The 26416-nt window shown below is 35.9% G+C and overlaps 1 protein-coding gene across 1 annotated transcript in view; it reads left to right on the forward strand.

Moving 5' to 3' along the window:
• Cntnap2 (contactin associated protein-like 2) overlaps window positions 1-26416 on the forward strand; it is a 1999509-nt gene that overhangs the window by 298536 nt on the left and 1674557 nt on the right. The gene's annotated exons all lie outside the window — the stretch shown is intronic.

Raw genomic sequence — 26416 nt, forward strand, 5'->3', positions numbered from 1 at the left:
TGTGGAGAGAGCTATGGTTTCAAGGTAAATGACATATCTCTTATTAAAGTTTTCAAGCTGTGTGAAGAAATTGAGAATGTAGTGTGAATCTATTTAGTTAATTTGGGACCTGGTAAGAGGAAGACACTAACTGATTAGTGAATAGGGACTTACTTTAGGAAGGGTATACTGAAGCATTATTTTCACAGAATAATTATAATTAAAGAATTGATGATCACTTAAAATAGCACCAAGTCTACATAAGATGTGTAGGTAAATAGATAGATGAAATTTGAGGAAACAAACGAAGTATAATAAATTTATCTTGGCTTATAATTGTTATTCATTATTGTAAAAAATAATGTTTCTTTTTCTTTCAAATTTTTTCTTTCTCTAAAAGCAACCTGCAAAAGTATTAGTTCTAATAAGCTGTCTGGTCTATGTTCATTTTCTATTTACCTCTCTTTATGCACCAATTATAGAGTCTTTTAGAGTCACTTCTGTTACCAATATACAAAGACTTCTAGAGATCTCCCCTCAGTCTGTTGTCTTAGGCCAGCTCTTTTATGCTTTAATGTCCGCATTTATCCATCTTTTTGGCATTCTAAGCATTTAATGCACAAACACAACTTTGATCAGTCACATTAAAAAAAAAAAATCTTTGCAGAGAATAAGGCTGTAAGGGCAAACAGAAGGAAGCTATGCTCTGCTTTCAAAAAATCTCTCTGCTGTGACTTAACCCCCAAGAGTGACATACACTCTCCCTTTTTCTTGCTAAAGCATTTTTCTGCATTCCTCCTCTTCCTATCCCACATCATTCCATCTTCTCTGGGGCTAAATAGCTGTATTTTTTTTTCAATTTCAAAATATCTATTTGTAGCCTATTTTGTGTGAACCAGATGTCAGAGCAAAAATATTGGTTCAGAACAGAAATCTGTGTTTCTTACAGGTAACAGGAAATGGCAGCAAAGTCAAATATCTAGTTAAAGAGATAGAACATGTCCCTGGTATTTTGGGGAGAGGGGGGTGTTCCTCAACCCTCTCTCATTCCCCACAGAATTGATATGGTATTGACAATCACTGCGTCATATGTTGAAAAGAAGAAACATTGTGTGGGAATGAAAACTCACTTGAGAGTGGAAAAATAACCTATCTATCCTGATTTTTCCATGGCATAAAAGAAGTATAATAATTAGATAGCTGGATATTTTAGTAACTTTTAACCTTGACTACAAACTGTTACAGAACAGTAGTGGGTGTTCTTTGTATATTCATTAAAGAAAGCTGCCAGGGGGAGAAAATTAATAATCAAAACATCTACAATAGTAAGCGTAAAGACAACTTTAAAAATGACAGATGTGGAATGTATGACTCATTCACTCTAAGCTACAAGTTTATAAAGTTGGTTAATGTTGGCTATAAACCATAAAACAATGTAAGCTCTGGGATCAAGTAAAATGTTCATCTTTGTTCAAGTAAAAAATATTTTTCTTAATGGTACAAAGGTTCATTTTTCAACATACTTAATATTTTTAATAAATGAAATTTTTACTCACTATCTAATGGGAATTCCTGGGTAGTATCAGATTAATTATAACTGCTGGAAGCTTGTAAGTGCCAAGGAAATAGAGCTGAATTTCCAGAATCAAATGTAAGATATTTTAAATATATGTTATATATTTCAGTGTTTTCAGTAAAGCAGTCTAGAAACTTAGTAAAATAACATTGTAGACTCAAGTAATGGATGATAAGGTCTCCATGCTAATTCCTATCTAATTACAATTTAGGTTTAACTGTTAAATGTAACTGGATGGAACCAGAAATAGAAGGAAAAGCACCAGATTCATCCAAACCTGAAAGTTTAGATATGGGAAATCTGTTCTACTTGAGGCACTATCTTTAAATAAACTGTGCAAGTCTCACAGATACCCCCAAAGGACTCTCTGGAGCGAAAAATAGAACTACAAGCTCCTAATTCCCACAAATCTAACATTTTAAGCATGGATTATTTGTTCATTTTGGGTTTTGACCTTTATATAATCATTCCCAAATTCTCCAAGTTTTCTTTAAAGATTCATAGTGGTATTTTTTTGAGGTGATGTTGCCGAGGGCTGGCTCTTCCGTGTCAAAAGTGAAAGATCTGTAATCTAAATCTTAGGATTTTAGTTAAGAAATATCTTGATAAGCATTTAATCTAATATAGATAATTTATGCTTTCTACATGAGCAACAACACACTTACTACTTTTCTAGTAGAACAGAAAACAGATTATCACTTCTTTGAAGAAATTAGCTGGAAAGACTTCCTAAAAATTATCTCATCTTTGAGGCCTCAAAGACAATAATGCGGGCTGGGGATTTAGCTCAGCGGCAAAGCGCCTGCCTGGCAAGCACCAGGTCGTGAGTTCGGTTCCCGGTACCGGAGAAAAACCAACAAAAAGAAAAACAAAGACAATTATGCTTTGTTCATACAAAGCATTTTATGCAATTTAACTATTATATTTATTTTTTAAAACTGCATTGCATGACTCTTTGGCCTTTATTTTACACATTTTGATATCGAAAGTACTGTAGAATCAGGTCCAAGATGATTAGAATCATCATTTGTTGTCTGCTAAATGTAATGTCAAACCATAATATAAGATAAATGCCTTGAAGACATCTCTGCAATCACAGAAGTATTTTTAGAAGTGTTGAAGTAGATTTCATTTTCTTAACACTTCTGTTATCTTTACATGAAGCAATGAACACATGAGGTAAAGAAAGTGGAGAGAGTGATGATTGTTTGGAAGCTGAAGCAAGCTACAGTACCATGAATGGACCCACCAAGATGAATAAAATAAATGACTAGAAAATTAATCACAAATTTAGGATAGTATCTATACATTTATAGTACCCACATTTCAACAGCTTTAGATAAATCAAAATAAAATACATTTGATTTTAATATGCAATCATTTTAAGAAGCATTAATATGATTTGCAGAACAATGTTCAAAAGGGAGTTGGTGTCATATATTTGTTTGAGGGCTCCTTAAATGTCTCACCTCAAGTTGGGTATGGTGCTGCATGTTTGTAACATCAGCACTAGGGAGGCTGAGGCAGGAGGATCTCTGTGAGTTTGAGGCCAGCTTGGGATACAAAGTAAGTTCAAAACCAGCCTGAACTGCTTAGCCAAACCTATTCTTAAAAACATAAATACATATGATCTCACAAAAAATTAATCCAGGAATGAACAATAACAGAATCAAAAATCTAGTCATCATCACATGTACTTATTTCTGGAGTTTTCTTTTGCGTTGAGTATAAGAAAATTAGTCATTAGGGTTTAAAAGACACAGAAATTGTATAGAAGACTAGGTTGTGCATAAGTATATATATATACATATATATATTTATATATTTATATTTTTATATATGGTACATACCTGTGTAAATATATACACAGACACATATTTATATACAGTCAGTCCTGTGTATCTATTTATTCTTCATTTGCAGATCCAACCAAACACAACCAAAAATATTTGAAAAAAAATGTGCCTGTTTTGCTGAGCACACTTCTTTTCCTTCAGCATTTTTCCCTACACAATGCAGTGTCTGTCTTTCTGTCTGTCTGTCTCGTCTGTGTCTCTCCGTTTATGCCTCTGTCCCTATCTCACACTCCCCCTCCTCAACTCATATCTTAGTGATTCTGTTTCTCTGAGGAATTCTAGCTAATACAATACTAATACAAAATGTCTCTTTCTCATGATTATGACACTTGGGGAAGTCAAGGACTCACTCAGATCTAATCCTTATATAACCATCAAAAATCAAGATGCTTAAATTTCATTCAAATGTTCCAACTTGCTGAATTTCCCTTTCAATTTCTGAAGAGATGGAGAAATCAAGCCTATTCTACTCAAGACACCAATACATGGCTTCTATCTATCAATGAAATTTTTTTTCTGAATAACATCTGGATTGAAATTTTTTCCCCATGAGCAGTGATTTCTACTTTTTTCCCCCAGAAGAATGTTTAAATGGTTTCCTTTAGGCCCATGTGTACACATTTCAGTGTGTGAATGTGCACAAGTTTAGCAGCTCCCCTGCGATACTGGTGCAGTGGGACCTACTATCTCACCTCCTCTGGTGGCTCAGGTTTTGAAACATTTCAGGAGAAATGACTGCTATATATAATAATTAAGTATTTCCCACTGGAATTAGTAGCAGCAAATGTTGGGAAACAAACCACAGATGTTGGAAAAGGACTTAATATACAGAAAGAATTAGGAGTTTATTTGTACATCTGAATCTAGCTTACTTCTCAAGAAAGGTAGTACATTATTTCATCATACTGCTTTAGTCTAGGCATCAGAGTTGGAACTGGCTTGAAACATCCCTACCACAGCATCCACGGCATAGTAGATGGTGACTCTACTTGTCTACCTGCCTCAAAGTAATGAGCTTGCCCTTGTAAGTAGTCACAAGCCTGAAAATTATGCAGAATATCTGAGAATTCAATACTCCTTGAGGACAGCATTTGCATAAACACTTGATTGTCCAGTTACTATAGGAGGAGGAACAAAAAAAATTATAGGAGGTGAAGAGGATGTAAAACAGACACAACTTGCTGGGTGTGGCAGCGCATGCCTATAATGCCAGCACTTGGGAGGATGAAGCCAGAGGATCACTGTCAGTTTGAGGCCAGCCTGACTGCACCGGGAGACCTTGTCTCAACAAGAAAAACAGGGTCAACCAGATGCTTGTGAGAATTTGAGCAGAGAAAATTCAACTTTAAAATAGACACCAACAGGATGGATAGATGTTGGAATAAGATCAGATTTCTAATCAGGCCAGATCTTAAGAGAATGCTCACACCACCATGATAGAGTACGTGCACTACTGTGGAAATAGGAGAAGCAAGGCAAGGTTCTCAACCAAAGCTGTTCCACATTATTTGTTTTGAGAAGAAATGAGTAAAAATTATCGGTGAGGATATAGGAAAAGGGAATTCATCCACTGTTGGAGAAGATGTGAAGTAATACAGTTATAGAAAAGCACATAACGGTTACCTAAAAATTACAAAAACAGCTATGATACTTTCCAGCAATTTTACTACCGAGGATATATGCGGAAGAAATGAGATCAGTCTGTTGAACATTATTGGCACTACTATGCCTTTTGTGGAATTTTTCACAGTAGCAAAGACACAAAAGCTAATGAACTCTTTCAACAGATGAATATATAAAAAGTGCGTTGCATACCATTGAGTATTATGCAGCCTTTAAAAAAGAAGGCAATATTGTCATTTTTGGGAGCATGAATGAACCAGAAGGGCAATATGCTTAGCAAAATAATCCAGGCACAAAAAGTCAAAAGACATCAGGATGCCTCTCATAGATAGAACTTAAAACAATTAGTCTCCTAAATGTGGAGAGTAGACTGCTGGTGCCAGAGGCTAGGGTGAGACACAGAAAGGGAGATGTTAGCAAATGCATGAAATTGACAGTATTTATAATACTGTCAGATCTATTGATGGTAACTATAATAATAATAGTAATAATATATATTTGAAAATTACTAAGAAATCAGATCTCTAATGAACCCAAAATGCAAAAAAAAAAAAATGCTGTTTATTTTAGGTGATGGATATATTAGCTAGCTATACTCAATTTCGTAATGATATATATATACATTGCACTGTACAAAAAAACCCTGCATTTTTTGTCAATGACACAGTAGTAAAACTGGAGAAAACGGAAAAAAAAAACAGAAGGAAATTAGCAAGAGGTAAAGTAATGACTTTTAATATCATTTGTTGTTGCTTTACAAAACCGTTCTAAAAATGTTGTCTTTTAATATTCACTAACATGCAGACACAGTCTCCAACGTGCTTAGAGCATCTCGTTGGAAAGGTTTAGAGAAACCTAGGGATGTTGTCTAAAGTCCGCCCCACTAAGGGGCGGAATCTGAACTCAGACCCTCGTCTTTGGCCTCTGCAAGGTGCATGGTGAGGGATACAGCCACAGGAGAATGTGGTGCCTCTCAGATGCAAGTGTTTTGAGTAGAGCTAGCTTAAGCACACACAACCACAGAGCATAAAAATGCACATACTCCTTGCGTATACTCGTTTGTAGGTCAATGTTCTGGAAAAACGGAAATCAATGCAGGCTGGACTATTTTTACACCGAGGTACTCTGTCATGGCTAAAGATAAAATGCAAAAGATAAAATTCTTCCCTGAGAAATCTCTCCACCCCTTCACACATGTTTTTATTTCTTAAATACACTACAAACATCATTTGAAGCATTCTAAGGTTTTTGTCTTAGCTTTTCAGTTGAGATTCTTCAGTGCGTGCAGTAAGAGTCTTGTTCTTTAAGACCTGAGTGAGTTAGAAGTGCTCCCCAAAGTATCTGAAACAATACAGAGAATAGTTTAGACCCTAAAAGAATAACACCAGATGTCCTTACCTGGGCTCATTAATACATCTTGCTGTGTAACAAACCGTTTCATCTCTACTTAAATTACAAAGCACAGCCTTGCTTTGCTGTATAATTCATCAGGTCTATTTTCTTCTTGGTTGCTCCTTTACAATTTTTCTTCCTTTTATTCAAGAAAGAATCTCAATAAGAATAGTATATTTACCAGCTTTGACTCATATGCAGAGTCCTGATAAGGAAAACAGATGTCTTTGTTTCCCTAAACAATCATTTTCCTCCCTTTAACTTTGGGGATAAAGGGAAGCTTATTACCATCCAGACACTTGCCTTCATTTCTGACCCTAGTAGCTATTTTTCATGCCATCTTAAAGATGCTAATCATTTGTTGGTCTCCTTATTAAAATAACATTTCTCTTAAAATTTCCATGAAATATGCCCTATTAATAGAGTTCATTTACACAGTATTTCTTATCAGAGTCAGGTATCATAGAGCACACACTGTAGGTCATGTTCCACAGTATCAGCAAAGGAGATTTTGTACTCAATATCTATAAATATCAGATAAACATATATGAGGCCCACACAAAGTTTTTGACATTGGGAAAAACTCTTTTGCTTTTTGTGAGGGGAACAATTTGTCGACTTAATAGCATTCTGGAGAATATCATTGATCTCCAGCAACAGTTTAGATATCTCTCTTGACATCCCATCCTAAATAGTTCAGAAATGAGCAATATTTGTAGAAGTCCTGTAACTTACTCATTGTCAGACGGGCAGGTTTTTGAAGTGTTCCTTAGAGGAAATAACCAGAAAAATGGAAAAGAATAGAATGACAAACATCAGATCCTGCCCTCCATCCTTTCCTGTGACCACAGGCTCAGACTTCTCAGGCTAATGTGGCAGAATGGGGGTGATCAGAAGAAGAAAGTTGGATAAAATAAAAGGAATTACATGATAAACAGGGAAAGTGCAGAGTGAAAACAAAAGGGGAAGTAAAAATTGAGCTAGAAATGAAAACAAAAAGAAAAAGAGAAAATATAAAAATAGAGCTCACTTTGTTTAACTCTATCTGTCTTTGATGGACTTTTTCCAAATTTTCCAAAGGCACTTATATTAATTTTCACTCTAATTCTGAGTGACTTTTCCCCAGTCTGCATCTATACACCTGTCTTCTTTTACTCTTTGAGCTCTTCCTTTCCTCTGTTTTTCTCCTACTGCAACTAATTGCCAAAATCAAGGCCAAAGGAATGTCATACTCACTGTTAAAGAAATCATTCTGTCTCGTGAAACCAAAGTATACTCTGGCACATGAACTAACCACAGCACAAGAACATAGTTTCCAAGTGTCAAAGGGTTGAAACAGCTAGGCATCACCGTTTTCATGTCAGAGTAAAACCTGAAAGCATTTGCACCATGGGTTTGAAAAAAATCTGTCATTCATAGTAAATTCTAAAGTAGACATGTGTTTAAAAATGCTAAGCTTCCAGCTAAGAAATGGAAGAAAGGTAGAAAATAATAAAATACAACCTACTCACCTTTCTCTTACCTAAACAGAACTAGGACAACATCATGTCTTTTAAGTGGAATATTTGTAAGGTAATCCTGGGGGACAGTGATTTTGGACAAAGTGCTTTGGAACATCTAAACTTGAAAACAAATCAGGAATTTATAGATATAAGTGATGATTAGTCCTGCTGTTAATATTAAAAAGTAACCCACTTATTCTCTTAAACTCAACTTACATTCTATTATCAAAGTAGTTACTTTGATTGCTAAAAAAGCTCGTTGAATAACCATCTCAGAATTTTTACTACTGTTGTTCAGTGCCTTTTCTCTATTTATACAGCTTTTCCCTTTTATCCTTTCAAAACAAACAAAACCCTCCTATTACAGATAAAAACTTTTAAGGCTAATTCAGTCTCTCTCCCTCCCTATCAGAATTTGGAAAAGGGACATTAATTTTGGAAGAAAATTTTTCAGTGATAACAGAAGAATATGCATAGTAAAGCACATTGGATGGATATTCCTAAAATGAATTATATTAGAGGACAAAAGGAAATTCTTATTTTTTTAGTTAGTCTCCCTCATGGATACTGGAAACCTTAGCTAACTAAAAGCAATCAATAAAGCTATTAGATGGGTAGATGGGGGGCTGAGGATTTAGCTCAGGGGCACAGCGCCTGCCTGGCAAGTGCAAGGTCGTGAGTTCGATTCCTAGTACCAGAAAAACAACAAACAAAACAAAACAAAACAAAAAAAGATGGGTAGATGGGAGAGATGTCTACTGCAAAAGTAAATACACAAATACAGAGTTGTATTTCTTCTCTGTTTTCATTTTCTTCTCCCTTCTCCTCCTCTAATGCCACCTTTAATATCTCCTGTATTTAATAACGCATCATCCTTTTAATATTGAAAATGTTACCCTACAATGCAGTCCAGTAGGGAGCGCTGCATCTTTCTGTGCTGCTTCATTTGTTCAACAGATAGATAAGCACCCTCATAATATGCTTAGCACGATATGCTGAAAATCTCATGAGTAACTGTGGTTATAAAATGCTAAGAATTTGTTCTCTCTAAATTTGTGGGACAAGCAGGAATGAATCTGAGAGGCTTGCAGTGTTATTCTTGTCCTAAAGACCCTCCTGAATTCTAGTGATGTCTAGTGCTTGGATGTCATCCTCTCACTTGAGTACTTGGGCTTATTTTGTGCAGTCTGGACCTAGTCTGACTTCTGCTCTATTAGTCTCCTTTCCTGATTTGCTCAGGCATCTTGCAGTGGTTCAGAAAGATGCTCAGAAGGTCCTGGCCTCATGCTACCTGCAGCCGAAGCATCTCTGACATGTGTAGAGGAAACCACAGATGATCCTCTGAATGTGAGTTTTCTGTTCCAAGATGTTGCCATCTTGAATACAAATATCCAAAGACTAGAATGACAGGGGTAGCCAGCTGGGTTTCCCTTCCCCCTGTGATACAGAGACCATAGAGTGTGTTATTGAAAGGGATAAAAATGGGACAAGATAGCAAAAAAAAAGGATTCAGTAAGTAAAGTGGGCCTGAGAAAAGCAATAGAGTACAAATTGGAGACCTTGCTGGCTATCTGTCATGTTCTTCTTCACCAGTTTCAGACCCATTAGCATTTGTAACCTTAATTACACAGTATGAAGATTGCTCAGGCATACAAAGTAAATTGAATGGCAAAGGAAGAGATTAGAAAGAAGTCATAAGTGGGTTGTTTCCCACCATCTCTTCAAGTCATCAAATTGTACAGTGTCTTCTGCACATTCCAGGTGTGTATTGGCAGAATCTACTTCCTTTCATGATGCCTAAAGTTTTGCTGGTTTCCTGGACAATCACATAAAGTTTGATATTCCGTGACTTTTCAGGTTGTCCTCAGACATCCTTTGTATCAGAAGGCTACAGACGGATGCTGTCGAGCAGGTTAATATGTGAAAATATTTTCATAGTCCAGAAAATGCAAATCCTGGTGGTATATTTGGGTGTTTGTCATATGAGTCTTCAGCAGAGAAGAATTAGTTCAATCTATCTTTCAACATTAGCCGTCATCTCTTCCCCTCCTTTTCTCTTGCACCTTTCTGGAACAATGTTAATTCTAGATCCCAAAACAAAACGCTGCTTTTGAAATAATAAGCAATGTAAGTAGAACAAAAGAGCAATAATTTCAGGAATAATATATAACTTAAACCACTCATGGCAGTTTGATTATTTTCGTCCTTGAAAAGGGGAAGTCAGCTTGGCCTTTCAATCAGATATATTCCTGAACTGTTGACAAGTAATGAATCCAGAAAAGGACAGTGAGAGCTAAAATATCTCTATTTAGCATCTTGTTGTTCCTGACACAATACTGTAATTTTGACAACAGTTATTTTGATTATGTTGTTTATATTTATGAAGAAATTATATGACATATAATGCTTTAAGAATTTCTGAAAAAATATTTCTTCAAACTTCTTTTAGTCTATTTTTATTTTGCTCCTTTCCAACCTGTGCTAACTATAATTATGCAACATATCATTGGAATATTAATGGCCATTTAACAATTCTGTGCTAAAAAAGTGACAGTACATGAAAGACTTTGAAGATTCAATTAGCCAAATGTTGCATGGTTTCCCTTATACGAGAAACACAAGTAAAAAACAAAATAGAAGATTGTCTTAATTACTTTTCTAGGTTGCTGAGACAAACTACCAGACATTGAAAGTTAAAGGAGAGCTGGGTGTGGTGGCTCATGCCTGTAACCCTAGCACTCAGGAGGCTAAAGCAGGAGGATCACTGTGAGTTCGAGACCAGCCTTGGTTACAAAGTGAGTTCAAGGCCAGCTGAAAGTGCATAGTGAAACCCTGTCTCAAAAAAACAACAACAAAAAAAAGTTAAAGGAGAAAAGTTTTATTTAGCTCACAGTTTGTAGAGGTTTTAGTGCATAATTGGCTGGCTCCAAGGCAGAGTGGCACAAGGCAGAGGGCAACAGTTCATCACCACAGAAGACAGCAAAAATAACAAAGTGGTGCTGCAGGGGAGAAAGACTCTTTCTGTCCCTTGTATGCAGGTTACCTGCCCTAGGGTGAGGGCAGCACTCACACCCTTAATCCTAGCAAGAACAATGCCAAGCCAATCAGTGCGCTAGTATAGTAATCATGCACCCTTACTCCCAGCTTTACGTGCTCTAGATTCAGCCACCTCTGAAGAAGTCCCATGACTGCAAGAGGCTTTGCAGGGAGATCTAGAGGCAAACCATAACAAAGCGCAATAAACAGGAAATAGGAAAAAGTTCAAACACTTCCCCAAACTACAAATTTCACTGTTTTAAAAATATTAAAATAGATATAATAATTGGTTTCATTTAGCCTACTAGTTTACTTTAGTTCACTGAAAAGGAAGATTTGTACTATTATCTGTTCGTTAATTTTTGTGAAAATATTTTTGGCTGATGTCTTGTACTCTGAATAATCGCTTTGAAGATAGTGATACATAGCGTGATAAGTTTTGTTATTCTCATTATTTGATTATGAAATTTTGTTTTATTTTTTCATAAAATAAAAACTTAAAAGAACCTCTACACTCCATTTACTTGAAAATTATATTAATTCTGATACATTTTAATGTTTACCATTTTAGTATGTTATCAGCATCTGGTCTGCTGTTCTTTAATATGAAGTATTTTATGATAAGGACTTTATCTTTAAGGAAAACCAGCAAGAAAAATCTAGGCAGTACTTGTGATGGAACCCTTGACGTGAGTTATTTCAGTGTCTCTAAGTAATTAGTTAAGTTATGCTTGTCTCCTCCATTAGAAGCACTATTACACAGGCTGATGCAGAAGATGACTATGGTAAATGGGTTTTTGGGTCATTTCTGATAAAGTTAAATGTGGTTGTCATTTCAATTGATCATTCTGCGTTTTTTCCAGACTATCCATCCATCTCTTGGAGCAGGCTGTTCAATAAGTTCTACAGGAAATAATTGGGGCAATTTTAGAGAAAGCACATTCTCAGATTAAATGGCTTTGGGTTGTTTTTATTCCCTGCCAAGATAGATAAGACTGTATTTCAAAGAGTTAATTTCCTGCTTTATAATTATAGAGTTTCTTGGGTAAATGTTTAAATAAATCTCACATAAACATACATGTTCTTTAACAAGTGAGACAATTTACTCCCGGAACTTTGAGCCACTGTTCATATGACTCTGTATTTACATTTACTATGTGAATTTATTAATTTTTCAGCACAAATTTATACGATCAACTTATTACTGAAGCATTTTAAATATGCGCTGGAACATTGTAGGAGAAATTGTATTCAATGTAGTAAAAGTTGATTAAAAATGTGTATGGACATGGCCTTAAAAAGTCATATTTTTATCTTGGAAGAAGAAATATTCAAGAGTGAAATGAAACAATTCTCATAAAAAATTAGTTCTGTAATAACCAGGTCAAAGAGAAAAGGATAGCAAGAGAAAATAGAGAAATCATCGTTGAAAGCATAGAGAAATTTGGGGAACAAAGACAACAGCATAGAACCCAGTACCTAAATGTCTAGGAAATGACAAAAGGGTGTGAGGTTGAGCTAATGTTTGTGAATTTCAGTAGGAATTAGTCACGCTGATGTGCTGCTGCTCATGGAAGTGTGCTAAACACAAACTTGACTTTTTAAAAATAAATTTCAAGAAAGAAGCCCTCTGTGTGGGAAAGACTGTAAAATGTTAAATGACAGTTGCAAAAAAAAAAAACAGTAAAAACTGGTCCTTGTGTAGCCTCGGCTTCTTCAGTAAGGAGGAAGCAGAGGGAAACTGCAGAGAGTTTAATCATCCCTGCCAGATGAAAATTATAGACTGAGATAGGTGAAGCAAAAATAAAAGATTGCACAGGCAAATTAAGTGAGAGTAGTCTCTAGAACTTGACAATATGCCTGAGGGCACTGAAAGAACTTGAAAATGTATTTTCATTAAAAAACCTGGGGATGAAAACGTGCAAGATACAGTAGAAAACAGGTGTTCTTTTTGATGTCAGGTAAAAGAAATGATCAGATTCTAAAAGCAATAAATTGACACATGAAAATCTGATTCCCGTGGTTGTTTTGGCAGCACGTATACTGAAATCTGTTTCCTATGTGGATGAGTGCCTACAAAGTCATACGCATGGTCCAGATGTTGATTCTAGGACAGCTCGCTGTTTACCTGTAGGAAGTTAGAGACAGATACCTTCCTCTGGCAAATTTTCCAGGGACAAATTCGACTGCAGCCGAGATGCTCTTGCAGAAATGGTTCACATCTGTTGATTGATGGGGTGGTTCACAAATGCTGAGCCATTTCTAGCTAACACGGAGCGGCTTTGACAATTCAACATTGGAGGTCTCTTCGTCTGGCTGAAGGGGACAAGCCTGCTGTCTTTTCCTCCCTTTCACGGATGTTCACTGAAAAGACAAACTCTAATAGACATCCTGTCCATGAACTTTGTCTCAGACTCCCCTTCCAAATGTACCTACCCTGACAGAATTTTAAAATCTGAAGCAGAGCGTCACTCAGATCAAGAAATTGAACAGAACCATTTCCTTTGAGGCCTCATACATAGTCTTGCTGTAGTCATTCTTACCTCTGAGGCTAATTCTTATGGAATTTGGTTCTAATTTATACTCCCTTGTTTTCCTTTATGGATTTAGTCACCTGTTTCTTTTGTAATCACTATGTTTATTTTGCACATGTTTGAAATTTACATACAGTACATTGTTTTACCTATATTTTTCTTCGTTTTTTGTTACAAAGATAGAGGAAGTAGCAGGCGCACAGAAAGATGAGCCAAGAGGAGAAATAAAAACAGGAAGCAGAGGGATCAAGGGGGGAGGAGGGATAAATACTCTCCCAGACCACACCCACAGGGACCCACCTCTTCCAAACAGGCTTCACCTCCCAAACTCACACCCAATATAAACCCATGCATGGACTAATTTACTATTAAACATCCATAATCCAGTCACCTCCCAAAAGCCCTGTCTATGACCACATGAAACTTTGGGGGACATTTTTGATATAAACCATAACATAATTAAAGAATGAGACATTATTTATGAAGGGCAGAGAGAAAAGCAATTTATACTTGAAAAATGTTTGGCAGTTTATCATACCCCCTGGTGATAGGTCTGTCTCTCCTCTCTCCAGCTCACTCAAATATCATCTCTTCCTACTTAATTTGCTAATCATGGTTCTTGTTATCTCCCTCATTGCCACATTTTTTTTAATCTTCCCAGTGTCAAGCATCACTTCTACAAAATAGTGCAACCAGACAGGAATAAACCTCGCTAAAGCAGAGTTCTGTGAAAAGCTACCTCTATCCTGCCTTTTAAAACTTTTGGACCCAATCACTATTTTCTTGTTTTATATCAATACTCACATAGGTTAATTTATAAACTGTGATACTTGTAGAAGAATTGGAAATGGAGTGAGAATAGTACACAGTTTCTCAGAGTTAGGTGAGTCATAAGTCACATTAGGAAACAAACATTATTAGTTACTTTTCTCTTTGCTGAGACAAAATATCCAGCACCCAAAGTTAAAGAAGGAAGGGTTTATTTAGCTCACAGTTTGTAGAGGTTTCTTCTTTCTATAATCAGCTGGCTTCAAACCAGCGTGAGTTGGCAGAGGGGCACTGCAGAGAACAGTTCATGGCCCCCACAAGCTAGCAAAAGCAACAAGGGCCTTAACAGTGTCTTTCTGCCCCTTTTATCTTAACCAGACTACCAGGATTACGATGGTGGTAAACCAATCATTGGACCAATTTAGTAATTACACACCCCTAATCCCAGCATTGCATCATGAATTAATCACATACTCTAGATCCAGTCACCTCTAACAAGCCCCACCTATGACCACATGAGGCTTTAGGGGGACATCTAAACACAAACCATAACACAAACTATAAACAAAATTCTGAGTGGGTCTGATAAACTTTACAAACTCTATCCGCCAGAGAATTTGACAAAACCACTCTCTAAGGGAGGTCTTCCCATGCACGGATTCCAGAGCTGCTTCTGTATGACGCACATATTCTACAGCATGGAGGTCACTTCTCTGACACACTTTTGAGAAGTCATGGTTGGTCATATGAGATAGCTTCAGGTTTGTTCTATCAGCCCATACAACCTGTTTTTAGGTCTTTGGTTGTTCCTACTTGTCTGCTCCTGAGATATGAAGGGTCTGAGCTGTGCATCAGCAATGAATGAGAAGTTACTTTGTTTGGTCAGACCCAAAAATCTCTTCTGATGGCAAAAACATGAGTTCCGTGGCATTCGCTGCAAAAAAAAACACCGCTTTATGTTCAATTTCTATGAGGGAGGCTGGGGATATAGCTCAGCAGCACAGCGCCTGCCTGGTAAGCGCAAAGTTGTGAGTTTGATTCCAGGTACTGGAAAAAATAAAAAATATAATAAATAAATTTAAAAAAAAACAATTTCTATGAGGGCTTACACTAAGATGATATCACACATGCAATACCCTCAAACTCATGTTTGTAAATTCAATAAAAAATAAGTGCTCAAATGACCTCTCTATAAGGCACATTGTGTTTAAATATATCACATAACAAATATATTCAACATAAAATTGTTTCAGCAAAACTAGTTTAGGCCCATTTCTAGTAATCCAGAGAACTGATTTTTAATTCTCATGAGTGTTGGCTATTAGCTATCACTGAGGATTACAAGGAGTCTGCAGATAGTAAAAATTCAGAAATGGAGACCAACATTGGTGGTTGAGTAAAGCAAATTCCAAAAGATTCTGCCAGCTGCCCATATTTCTTAGGAATCCCAAATAGACTGGTTAGTTTGTATGAAAATGGCCCAAGGCAGTGGAAATAAAAGCACTCTTGGGTGCCCTGGCTTGGAGAAATATTATAAACATTTTATGTAGCTCAATTGAACATTTGTGCATTAGCTTCATTGTATAAATGCACCGTTACCTAGGCCACTGCTCGGTACTGTGTCTCCGGTAATTCTATTTCACAATGGGTGGATACGACTACGCAGTTACACATCAATCTATTAATAACTAATGCACAGGATATGAATGGTTGTGCTACATATGGTCCATAAATCAGTGTAAAATGAGGCCACATTTATGCACCATTTACAGTTAAGTTTTGTATATCTTGCCTCCAAATAATTGTACCCATTATGTTCCATATTTTAAAGAAAAATTACATTTTTTTCTGCTGTAGAAAATTGCTTTCTAAGTAGATAACTGATTTCTGAACCACACATAATCTTCAGCCTCAAAGTTAGAGCACTGTATTTACTTTGCACCTGAATAACTGTGAGGACCTGAGAGAATAACAAGATATTCTTTGTTAAAAATCTACGTATTTAATGAGGGTTTGGAGTTATGATCAGCATTCAGACTAATGACACAAGAAGGTGAATGGCAGTGTGGCATGAGGGTGGCTTCTTCTCAGGATAGTACTGTAAATTTTGGTGATTGTACTGTGTAGTACAGCACTGTGGTTTTATATTCTGTCATATATTACAGCTATACATGTAAGAGTTATACAAAGAAAAGCAAAGTCATTAAATTGGAATTTCTTTTGATCATTTCTTTGTTTTGAATATTGTAATATACATTATTGTATATAATTTTACATTTACCGACCTATTCACTTAATGTCCTAGTCACAGATACGGGTTTCAGTTATTAACTGGGGAATATCTGACATTCTAATAATTTTGGTTGCAGACTCTTTGTTCATCATTAATCTAAAAATGCATTTTGATTTAATGCTCACATGTATTGTGATATAAATATTAAAGAATAAAATATCTACACAACAATTGATAACATTATGCATAATCTGTATCTCTAAACTTTAAAACAGTTCAAATTCTTTACAAATTGAAATATTTGCTCTTGCATTTTTCTTCAATTAAAAATAGTTCATAGACACAAGATGAAGGCATTTTTCTCTTTTGGTCATATTGTTGGTATTTTAAGGCCCATTAGCCTAACTGGTGAGTGAGATTATGCTTTGAAAACCAAATACAAGTATAATTCTGCTCCTTGACTTTATATTTCTATTTAATTTTGTACATTTTTATTTTATTTTATTTTATTTTATTGTATTTTATATTTATTCTTTTTGAGACAGGGTCTTGCTCTGCAGTTCAGTATGGACTTGAGCTCACTTTGAAGCCCAGGCTGGCCTCGAACTCGCAACAATCCTCCTGCCTCAGCCTCCTGAGTGCTGAGATTACAAGCATGAGCCACCACTCCCTGCTGTACCTTTTTATTTTAAATGAAAAAGAAAAAAATAAATGAAAAAGACATGTCTAAATGGCATTAACAATGTGATTGTAAAGAAGTAATACCAAAAGATAAATGTCCTCACCGGTATTTGCTCAGTTATTATAGAACTGGTACTTAGAAAGGACAGAGAAAAGTTATATTCGGGGCTGGGGATTTAGCTCAGCGGCAAAGCGCCTGCCTGGCAAGCGCAAGGTCGTGAGTTCGGTTCCCGGTACCGGAGAAAAACCAAAAAAAAAAAAAAAAAAAAAAAAAAGTTATATTCGTATGGAGAGAACAAAACAGGTATTATACATGAACTGTTGACATTTTAGATTGAAAGAAGTTTTGAGTATAAATCTAGTCTTTGAAGTTATCCATACTTTAGTATCGCTGAAGAGAGACCGATAGACTCTTTCGCAGAAATCAGGCAAAGGGAAGGACTCAGCCCCATTCTGTTGACCCTCAGGGTGCCTATAGACAGCCCTAGAAGTGTACACACGGAAAATGGTCACTGGGAGAAAGTTCAATAGTCTGAATTGCCAAATCTCGTTGGGCACTTTCTTGGTAGGATATATTTAAAGACAGTAGGTCCTTGCATCATCATTAATTTCTTCTTTCCTGCATTCCCTTTTTCCCTTTCTTCTTTCTGTACTTTTCTTTTCTAATATAAAAATTGTAAATTACATTTCTCTCCTCATGTCTTTCCTATTTACTCAGGAAACCAACTTCCTCAGTTGATGAAGCTGAAATTTGTCTGAATATCATTATGTTTCCCATGGTGACAGTGCTCTTCTTATATACTGTGGTTTGCATAAGAGTATTCTTCTCCAATTGCTCTTGCTTTACATTATTTTCCTATTATGGCCTATCTCTATTTAGTTAATATTCTTTCTACCTGTAACTAAAATTATTCAAACCTGGGGCATTAATTTTCTTTCAATGCACTGTGTCTCTAAAATATCTGTTCTCTGTTTTGTCATTATTATATCCAGTTCAGTAATCCGTGAGATGATATGGTGTCCTGGATCCCACAGGTTTGTCTCATTGATGTGTATCCTTCAGATGTTAGCCAATTTAAAACGAACATATTTACATTAAAGAAGAAATTTCAGAATTCTCTCAGTACTGCAAGTATCAGCATTTCTTTTTAAGAGCTAGGGTGTGTTTGGCCGGTCTAACCATCTCTGCTTGATGAAGTCACCTGGAAAGGTATGGTGTCCATAACGATGTAGCTGAAGATAGAAATGCAGTGGTTATAGATTCTGAATGTTACCATATTTGAATATATTTGAGGGTTTCTGTGTAGACACCGTTTCAGTTGCAAAATGCATTTATATTTTTCTTATTTATCATTCTGCTATCTCAAGTAAATGATTTGTTTCTGAACACCAATGTATTCATTGATCTCAAAATAAATATGTAATATTCCTCTCCACATACCTTCAAACACCTTTGTCAGAATCTATCGAGATTCCTCTCTATATTAATTCACCTTTATCATCATCCACCACCAGTTATGTCCCCCAGTATATATGATCCCAAGTGAAAAAGAGAATACTGAGATTTCCTACAGGGCATGGACTTTAACTCTGGAGGAAGATGATTCTGATGCCACTGCTTTTCATGTATTACAAAACACACTACTGTTGACAAAATACTCATTGTTGATTTTATCTGAGCAGTAAATCATTAGTTGGTCTGAAAATAGCACAGCCTTGCTTATAACTATTAGGGTGACATATCTTTGTTAAACAAACAAAAAGACAGAGCACCTAAATCAATTTTATGTGAACAACTTTTGCTTAAGAATCATAGTAGTTTATTAATGAGGCAATTCAAAATAAATTAAATTAGACCTGGCTTCAGCAAGAGTTTGTGAAAAGAAAGATACCGGATGGTTTGTCAGTGAAAGAGGACTCCTTACTGTAATAAAGTTCCTCATCTCTCCTTAATTCCTACAAGCAGAATATGGGGTTCAAGACTTAGCTCTCACCATGGAAGTATGAAAATTTACTTACCTCTTTTTATCTCATATTCTTAACCTGAAAAATTTTATGGAACTGAGAATATGTGTGTGTGTTTTTAATTCTTTAATAGACTATAGTATTCTTTGGCCTGAAATATACAAACACAAACATACATGTAGACATATGCATTCACACACACATACACACACACATATTTTATATATCCATTTATATAGGCAAATGTATATGATTTATTTTTCTGAAGATAAAATGAAAAATATCATAGTTTAAACTTTTATGTAACAAATGCACTTGATGAGCTGATTTTATGCCATTGAACTGACACATTTTCTAACTGCCCTTAGCTTTCTTGGTTCAAGTTTCCACTGGTTTATGTGACAAAAGACTGCTTAGTGGAGAACTCGAAGCCCTTGAAAGAGCAGAGGAAACTAGACAGCCCAAGTCTAGATAAAGAAACCACAGCATTAGCCTTTATTGCAGCCAATCTGGAGGAATAAAGGATACTGATTTAAATGAATGAAATGTTTTCATTGGAGAACAAGGAGAGATAAATTTAGACTAAAGAGCCCTTATGCCCAGACTCTGTTTGCAAAGGGGAGGGTCAACCACCATGTGGTTTTGGACAGGATAGTGTAATGATTAAGGGGAAGTTTAGGCACAATAATTCTGGCAGTGAGTGGTTTGCGGTCTCGACTGGGAGACCAAGATTGACAGACAGGACATCACTGGGAAGCAGTTGTGATCATCTAAATAGGAATTACCAAGACCTTGTCTCACAGTGCTGACAGGAGGAATGGAAAAGAGAAAATATATCTGAGACTGACCGCAAATAAGTAACTGACAGTACTTGAGCATTCCATTTTATCTCCCAAGTCCAAAAGTATCATATGTAAGGTTGTATTTCTGGCCAGAAAACTTGGGCTAATGATACCACAGATTAGAAGTCTCAAAAAAATCACAAAAATTTGGATTCCAACTCAGTTTTCATTTTATCATTTGAGAAGTTTGAAATATCCTAGAGACACCTATATTGCAATGTAGCTCCAGGAGGATACCAGATTATTGGGTGTATATCCCTTAGTTATTGGGGGTGATCAGGCCTGTAATCTCCCAAACAAGTGGCTCAAATAAAAGAGACAATTGAGATGATTGTAGTTGCTCCAGGAGGGTCCAACTCTCTTACTGAATTTGAGATTCGCTGGGTTAAGACAAAGACTTCTCTGGGTAGCCCATATTTATTAGGTTTTCAAACAAATGAAGAGGATACTCAAGAAAATGTGGGAAATCTAGCAAGACCTTGGGAAATATTTTCCCAAGTAGTAAATTATGTCACTCAGAACTACTTCATCTTTAAGTTGATGTTTATTGTAGAAGTGTGGAACCTGCAGCTGCAGTCTCCTTGTAGTTAATTGGGATTGAAGCCACAAGTCCTCAGCTCTAGCCTTATCTTGTCCTTTGAGGCGTGACAGCTTCACAGGCCAATACAGGCCTCAGCAGTGACCAGTGACTCATAGAGGTTCATTTGTAATAAGTCCACTGCCCATCTCCAGACAAGGGGCCTAGGCCTTGGACAGACTTACAAGGTAAACACTGAAAGTCAATAGGTTAATATTAAATCCTGCTCAGAGTCACTTTGTAGTGGCCTCCGACTTTAGATAAGTCAATACTGACTAAGGGACCATCTCGATGTACCTAGTATTTGAAGCTAACAGGTATGAAGCAGGTCTCCAATTAGTTTTCTACTTTTCAATATACAAGCCTGGATATTTTTTTAAATTATAATTAAAATTTAAAATGGTCCATTTCATGGTGTTTTCCTCTTTTGCCTTTAAACACAAAAGTAAGCTTTTCTTCTTCAGTTACAGGAATGAATATAGAATAGATTATCTTTGTCTATTGCCAAGTAATTACAATATTCATCAACAGAATCTTGCAACTTGTCGTGTTCATTAGCGATTCCACTTCATATCCAAAATTTCAACAAAAGAAAAATTGTATACTTCTTTGTCCAGGCTTCACGTTTTTGATGATACTACAAAATTGATAGTTGCTTTGAAAAATAAAAGAAACCTAACTTAATCCTAGAATTTATTTTCTCAAAAGAATATGAACTTGTTTCTTTTTTGTATGGCCATAATTGTTATGTGGTTTTTTTCATTTTAGAAGGAAAGGTTTTGGTTGTGAATTCAGTGTACAGTTATAGAAAAAAGTACTACAATATTCATATCCTTCCCCTAAAATGTCTGCTAATGAATATGAAATGGCTTAGAAACAAAACAAAGATTTTTGAAAGACCTGGTGTAAATTTAAATCAGTTCGGTTATTTTACAATACAAAAAAGATGAACCATAAGAAATGTAATGACTCGTGGGAAAGTTAAATGTTACTACGGTACAAAGGAAAAAAAATTATTCTGTTCTATTAAGTACAACCTAGGGCTGTTTATTTTGTGTATTTACTTATTTATTTAATTCAGTAAATGAGAAAGCAGGATCATAAGGCATGTGAACTAAAGATAGAAAGGCCCTATGGACTATGGTTCCACATACACTGCTGCTTTAAAATTTTCCATAAAAATCTTAACCCAATGCAAAAAAAAAATAAAAAATGGGCATATTCTTTAAAATTTTCCCTTTTTAGAATAAATTCTAACATGAACTTTGGTGTGTTATTGTAATTCGTGAACTATTTCTTCTCCTGAAGCCTTTGAGGAATGTAGTATAGTCGTCTGCGCCACAAAATAATGCATTGGCTATGATCCTAGTCAAAAAAGAGTTTCCACTAATCAACATTTGTTACAAATCAATAACCAACAGTTCATAAACTTCAGGTTTTAGTTTCAGCTGGGTTGTTATCCAGTCACATGAAAATGGTGACTTAAATTTATTACTCCGAACCTCAGTTTGAGGTATACTATTTCTTAACATCAATTTTTTGAAGTATGTCAAACCAGTTAAACCCTACAATGATATAAAAACTCTAATTTCTTTATCGTTGTATTTTTAGAATAATCATAATTTTATTACTTGCGAAGTAGAGGAATATATTTTTAATATTTTAAAATTGGAGATAAAATGGCAAGCTGGAAAAATGACTTTTTATCTCACTGAATTGCAGATTTACTATGAAAAGGTTGTTGTGTTATTGTGCTGTTATTTTACAAAATAAGGAATTATGTAAGATTCATCTCATTTCGCTTACCTAGTTACATATTTATTTATATAATTATTATTTGACTGTAATAATTACTTAAAACAGATAAATCAATGTATACTAATGCATTTGATAATCAACTATATTCAGGAACTGAACTTAGGCTTCTGCCTTAATTTTCTGGCGAATGAGACAGAGTACCCAACGTCCTCAACTTAGAGGAGGGGAGGTTGGTTTTTAATCATGGTTACAGCCATGGTCAGTGAGCTCCAGGGCACAGTGACTTGGCAGAGGGGCATGGCAGAGGAAACCTGCTTACACTGTGATGGTCAGAAAATGTAGAGGGAAAGGTAAATCCACAGAGGAAGATGTCCCCTTCCAACCCTCACCCCCAGTGACCAGCCTCTTCTGCCTGGAGCTACTTTCTCATTGCACGCTTAGCTACTAAAGTCACCAATACCTGATTCCACGGATGGGTACAGTGAGCCCATAATCAAGCCACTTTGCACAAGCTCTGCCTATGAGGTATGTGAGGGACATTCTTCACAGAAACTATTACTGCTTCCTTTCCTTAAGGTCTAGTAATCATTCTTGTTCTTCAAAGATCACCCACACAAACATGCATACATATACATCTCATGGGTTATACAGTAGAATTTTATAAATTTTTGACTGAGAATAATTTAAAAAATTTTAACAAAGATTATTCAGAGACGATGTGGTTACCTCCAGATGAAGTTATATTTACCTATAAAATAGAGGTATTAATACTGGAGTTACCAGATTGTTATTGGGATGGTTGACCTTAGGATGAAACACCAAAATTACATGGCTGAGGCTAGGATCAAATGATAAGGAGCCAGATGTGAACGGTGTGATATACAGGATACAATAGGCATCAAATGTAACAGTGTAACTCAGAATAAGCCTTGAATATCAAAGCCCCAGGAAGATTAAGTGTCAGGAAAAGTTAGCATCACTCTAGAGAGAGTTTTTGGAACTGAGTTAGAAAAGCATTGTAAGAACAATTTTAGTGGTTAGAAATTGGGGTTCTGAGACTTTTCTTTGCTCATCTTGTCTCCTTGGCTAATTCTCTGAAGGCTCATACCAAACCCGAGTAAAAAGCAAAGGAGAGATCTAGCAAAAGTGTGGAAAGACCAGGAGAGTAGAGACAATAAAAGGAATGTAGGATGTAAAGAGAGAGCAAAAAGAAAGAATAGTGAAAATTAAGACCAAAACCTGGAGAAGGTGATCAATACTTCTCAACTCTAATTAAGTGCTAAGCTGGTTTGACATTTTTGCTACCTGAATAGAAAGATCCTCCCAGACAGCCTCTGCACTGGGCCTTTTGATTCGACCTCCCCTCAGCATGGGATTTGTCATGAAATTTAGGTCTTAACCACAGAGGCAGGAAGATGGGTTAATTCCACTAAATGCTCTTTTTAAAATTCTCTACATGAAAGAGTCTTTTGATATTTACTACCTAACATCGTGTTAACCTTTTTCTCCTCAGATACAGAAGTAATGCAGATGTCCACTCTATCACTGTATTCCACAACACGCACACACACACACACACATGCAAATATGTTCACAGGTACAAACCCATGGCGGATATTCACCACAAGGGTAAATAAATATTGCAGAGCCGCACTCTCAGTTGATGATTGAAAGATATTTGAGGAGTAAGTTTTAGGATTTGATGTACTGAGGTGTTTAATAGTAATATTCTATAAAAGTGTCTTTTTGTTTTCAGTTACTGTGATTACATGCCGTATTAGTTTAAAGTGAGTTACCTCACCCAGGAGATTACTGTAAGAAATTATTGAACACAAGCCCATTCTTCTCTTAATAGTTGATCAAAAAAACTACTTTTTATTTTGATTATTTATATTTTTGCAGTGAACAAGCGAGGAGGAAGTTTGTAGGCTGAATATGTTTCTTTCCGAACAGCAGGCAATAGGTTCTACCAGGCAGACCTGCCTCCGTGAATCCATCCAAGTTCTTGGCTCCTGTCTATTCCTGGAACAGCCCAGAGACTCACCTTTGCTTCTGAATGGAGGCTACAGGGTGTCATTATTGCTTTCAGAACAAAAACCTCCCTAGGAAAGATGTCCAAGTACTATTACCTTGGCAACAGACATTCTATAAAGATGAGTTATCTATTAGTTGTTCTTCTGTTCAGTAAACACATCCCTGAAGTTCATCAGGGCAAAGGTTTCTTAGAGACAGTTTAATATTTTGACATTTCTTCCTCCAGAGCGTGGTTGAACAATAAATAGGAATTCCATTGAAGTGCTTATTTAGGTGTAGCCATATTCATGAGATCATTTGAATTTATAATACTTTTAAAATTTGAAATAGTTCTGTTATGAAAATAACAAAAATGTTAAATAAAATTATTCATATGTTAGGAATATAAAAAGAAAAAGAGTACTCATTCTCTCTGCATTGTATTTCTGTGTTAATCATATAATGACCAGCACATTTATAAGCAATTAAGCTTATCAACTTTCTATGTTGTAATAAGCAGTGGACTACTAGCTTTATAAACTAAAAATGTTCTACTCTTAAGTATTTCTAGGAGAAAGTAGTCAAGTGGAAAGAAATCCATATCTCTGTAGATTTTAGACAAAATTCTGTCCACCTAAATGCCACTTTGTGAGATTGAAGTGACAATAATCAACTAATAGGAAGTAATATTATAGAAGCAAGCCCTGCTGTATAAATTTTCATCTATGAAAATAACTTATAGAATAATAATGGATAAATATAGTCAGGAAATATAAGACATAGAAGGGTAAATTTGTCAAAAAATGTAAGTAGACAAGGACTAGAAGAAAGAGAATGAAAAGAATTTGTCTGCAAGAGAGGAGATATTTTATCACAGTTAACCAACCCCATTGCTTTATAAAGATAGGTATGATTTCAATAGGCTGCTGGGATGTGTTTTCTGACTGTGAACACCTCAAGGACTTAGTCTTTTACAGTGACCTGTTCATAAGAATGATAGTGCCCTTTGATAGACATTCCCGGTCCCTGTAAGCAGAATGTAAACTCCTACTGTCAACTGGACAATCACTATTTCTCACAGTTCTTGTGATCATGAAGCAATTTCTTCAAGACTGGGTATACTAATGCAGTGATTCTTTTTCTGAAACCCAGTGTCGAATTCTGGATCTGAGAAATCTAGTAATGGCACAAAAATCAGTCTAGTGGCCCAGTCTGAAACTGCTGCTTGGTGGAACATGCTTTCTATAAAGTGTTTGTCAACTCTTTTAAGCCACTAAAATACATGAATTAATACTTTTGTCACCTAACTGGGTAGGCTGAAGCTTACTTTCTGTACCTTCCAATATCTTTAACTTTCTCCATTTAGTTCTTGTTTGCCAATCCTAACATCTCCTTCAGTGTTCACTTATACTGCTCATTTGGAGAAATGTTTAGTAATATCTGTATACTCATGAAGTATTCTGCAAAGTAACACCGCATAGTGGCTCTAGAATGGGACAGAATTAAATCTTAATGCCTAATGAATAATTTCATTGACCTTTGGCAAGTTACTAACTTTTATCTTCAATTTCCCCAAGTGTAAGATGAAGACAATAAAACCACCTCTCTAACACAAAGTGTTTTTGTGACAATTGAACACAAAAATACTGCAAAGCACTTAGCACAGTTTCAAGAACATAATAATTGCTCAGTAAATGCATTCCTCCTCCTCTTCCTCATCGTTTCTGTAATTATTATGGATCTTATTTTCAACTGTTACTCAGATTCCTCTGAGAGATTTACATATTGTTGAAAAATATGTGTAGTGATTTTTTTTTTTTTTTTACTCTTAGGATAATAGCTCTGTGGATTTAATTATACTTGGCTTTTTGTGATGACGCTGTATTATCACTTCAGGCATTTTTGACTGGTATTAGATTTTTAAAAATTTTTGTGTTTATCAGTACTGTAAGGTAGGCGGAGGGAGCAGGCACAGCAACGGAGCAACAGAGCGGTGAATTTTATTGGAAACGGGAGCGACTGGCGGGACTCTAAGGGTAGAGACTGCTGCTCTGCACATCAAGGAAATTAGGTTTATATAT

This window comes from Chinchilla lanigera, unplaced genomic scaffold, assembly GCF_000276665.1.
Source record: "Chinchilla lanigera isolate Chin_1 unplaced genomic scaffold, ChiLan1.0 scaffold00090, whole genome shotgun sequence".
NCBI lineage: Eukaryota > Metazoa > Chordata > Mammalia > Rodentia > Chinchillidae > Chinchilla > Chinchilla lanigera.